This window comes from Schistocerca gregaria, unplaced genomic scaffold (genome assembly GCF_023897955.1).
Source record: "Schistocerca gregaria isolate iqSchGreg1 unplaced genomic scaffold, iqSchGreg1.2 ptg000280l, whole genome shotgun sequence".
NCBI lineage: Eukaryota > Metazoa > Arthropoda > Insecta > Orthoptera > Acrididae > Schistocerca > Schistocerca gregaria.
The window spans coordinates 983539-987207 of NW_026061773.1; positions in this window are offsets into that span (position 1 = coordinate 983539).

A 3669-nucleotide genomic window follows, 5' to 3' on the forward strand; every position below is an offset into this window, starting at 1 on the left:
AAACGGTTGTACTTATCGTCTGCAAAGCTATGTCGTATGCTGCGGTAGGCGGAGACACTAAAACCACCACAGTAGAACACAGATGAAGCTTCTAATTTGATGTAATAGCCAGTAAAAAGTAGTACAATTCAAGTTAACGGTATCGATTATTGACTTCTTAGATGGATTTGTTGCCTTGGACATGAGCTAGGACCTTAAGATTCTGCATGAAAGGAGGACTAGCAGCCGAGTTGCACGGGAGAATTTGAGAAGTGTTCATATGTAGTAAAAACCTGAGAAATCCGTCCGTTTTCGTCATTTGTTATCGAATCGACTTAAAGCCAGATTGTCACATTGGCCGCTCTTCTCTCTGAAACGGTTGTACTTATCGGCTGCAAAGCTATGTCGCGTGCTGCGGTATGCGGAGACACTAAAAGCACCATAGTACAACACAGATGAAGCATCTAAGTTGATGTAATAGCCAGTAAGAAGTAGTACAATTCAAGTTTTAGGTATCGATTATTGACTTTTTAGCTGGCTTTGGTGCCTTGGACATGAGCTAGGACCTTAAGATTCTGCATGAAAGGAGGACTAGCAGCCGAGTTGAACGGGAGAATGTGAAAAGTGTTCATATGTAGTAAAAACCTGAGAAATCCGTCCGTTTTCGTCATTTGTTATCGAATCGACTTAAAGCCAGATCGTCACGTTGGCCGCTCTTCTCTCTGAAACGGTTGTACTTATCGTCTGCAAAGCTATGTCGCGTGCTGCGGTATGCGGAGACACTAAAAGCACCATAGTAGAACACAGATGAAGCTTCTAATTTGATGTAATAGCCAGTAAGAAGTAGTACAATTCAAGTTTTAGGTACTGATTATTGACTTTTTAAATGGCTTTGGTGCCTTGGACATGAGCTAGGACCTTAAGATTCTGCATGAAAGGAGGACTAGCAGCCGAGTGGCACGGGAGAATGTGAAAAGTGTTCATATGTAGTAAAAACCTGAGAAATCCGTCCGTTTTCGTCATTTGTTATCGAATCGACTTAAAGCCAGATCGTCACATTGGCCGCTCTTCTCTCTGAAACGGTTGTACTTATCGTCTTCAAAGCTATGTCGCGTGCTGCGGTATGCGGAGACACTAAAAGCACCATAGTAGAACACAGATGAAGCTTCTAAGTTGATGTAATAGCCAGTAAGAAGTAGTACAATTCAAGTTTTAGGTATCGATTATTGACTTTTTAGCTGGCTTTGGTGCCTTGGACATGAGCTAGGACCTTAAGATTCTGCATGAAAGGAGGATCAGCAGCCGAGTTGCACGGGAGAATGTGAAAAGTGTTCATATGTAGTAAAAACCTGAGAAATCCATCCGTTTTTGTCATTTGTTATCGAATCGACTTAAAGCCAGATCGACACATTGGCCGCTCTTCTCTCTGAAACGGTTGTACTTATCGTCTGCAAAGCTATGTCGTATGCTGCGGTAGGCGGAGACACTAAAACCACCACAGTAGAACACAGATGAAGCTTCTAATTTGAAGTAATAACCAGTAAGAAGTAGTACAATTCAAGTTTAGGTATTGATTATTGACTTTTAAGCTGGCTTTGATGCCTTGGACATGAGCTAGGACCTTAAGAATCTGCATGAAAGGAGGATTAGCAGCCGAGTTGCACGGGAGAATGTGAAAAGTGTTCATATGTAGTAAAAACCTGAGAAATCCGTCCGTTTTCGTGATTTGTTATCGAATCGACTTAAAGCCAGATCGTCACATTGGCCGCTCTTCTCTCTGAAACAGTTGTACTTATCGTCTTCAAAGCTATGTCGCGTGCTGCGGTATGCGGAGACACTAAAAGCACCATAGTAGAACACAGATGAAGCTTCTAAGTTGATGTAATAGCCAGTAAGAAGTAGTACAATTCAAGTTTTAGGTATCGATTATTGATTTTTTAGCTGGCTTTGGTGCCTTGGACATGAGCTAGGACCTTAAGATTCTGCATCAAAAGGAGGACTAGCAGCCGCGTTGCACGGGACAATGTGAAAAGTGTTCATATGTAGTAAAAACCTGAGAAATCCGTCCGTTTTCGTCATTTGTTATCGAATCGACTTAAAGCCAGATCGTCACATTGGCCGCTCTTCTCTCTGAAACGGTTGTACTTATCGTCTGCAAAGCTATGTCGTATGCTGCGGTAGGCGGAGACACTAAAACCACCACAATTGAACACAGATGAAGCTTCTAAGTTGATGTAATAGCCAGTAAGAAGTAGTACAATTCAAGTTTTCGGTATCGATTATTGACTTTTTAGCTGGCTTTGGTGCCTTGGACATGAGCTAGGACCTTAAGATTCTGCATGAAAGGAGGACTAGCAGCCGCGTTGTACGGGAGAATGTGAAAAGTGTTCATATGTAGTAAAAACCTGAGAAATCCGTCCGTTTTCGTCATTTGTTATCGAATCGACTTAAAGCCAGATCGTCACATTGGCTGCTCTTCTCTCTGAAACGGTTGTACTTATCGTCTGGAAAGCTTTTCCGCGTGCTGCGGTATGCGGAGACACTAAAAGCACCATAGTAGAACACAGATGAAGCTTCTAAGATGATGTAATAGCCAGTAAGAAGTAGTACAATTCAAGTTTTAGGTATCGATTATATACTTTTTAGCTGGCTTTGGTGCCTTGGACATGAGCTAGGACCTTAAGATTCTGCATGAAAGGAGGACTAGCAGCCGAGGTGCACGGGAGAATGTGAAATGTGTTCATATGTAGTAGAAACCTGAGAAATCCGTCCGTTTTCGTCATTTGTTATCGAATCGACTTAAAGCCCGATCGTCACATTGGCCGCTCTTCTCTCTGAAACGGTTGTACTTATCGTCTGCAAAGCTATGTCGCGTGCTGCGGTATGCTGAGACAATAAAATCACCATAGTAGAACACAGATGAAGCTTCTAAGTCGATGTAATAGCCAGTAAGAAGTAGTACAATTCAAGTTTTAGGTACTGATTATTGACTTTTTAGCTGGCTTTGGTGCCTTGGACATGAGCTAGGACCTTAAGATTCTGCATGAAAGGAGGACTAGCAGCCGAGTTGCACGGGAGAATGTGAAAAGTGTTCATATGTAGTAAAAACCTGAGAAATCCGTCCGTTTTCGTCATTTGTTATCGAATCGACTTAAAGCCAGATCGTCACATTAGCCCCTCTTTTCTCTGAAACGGTTGTACTTATCGTCTGCAAAGCTATGTCGCGTGCTGCGGTGTGCGGACACACTAAAAGCACCATGGTAGAACACAGATGAAGCTTCTAAGTTGATGTAATAGCCAGTAAGAAGTAGTACAATTCAAGTTTTAGGTATCGATTATTGACTTTTTAGCTGGCTTTGGTGCCTTGGACATGAGCTAGGACCTTAAGATTCTGCATGAAAGGAGGACTAGCAGCCGCGTTGCACGGGAGAATGTGAAATGTGTTCATATGTAGTAGAAACCTGAGAAATCCGTCCGTTTTCGTCATTTGTTATCGAATCGACTTAAAGCCCGATCGTCACATTGGCCGCTCTTCTCTCTGAAACGGTTGTACTTATCGTCTGCAAAGCTATGTCGCGTGCTGCGGTATGCGGAGACAATAGAATCACCATAGTAGAACACAGATGAAGCTTCTAAGTCGATGTAATAACCAGTAAGAAGTAGTACAATTCAAGTTTTAGGTACTGATTA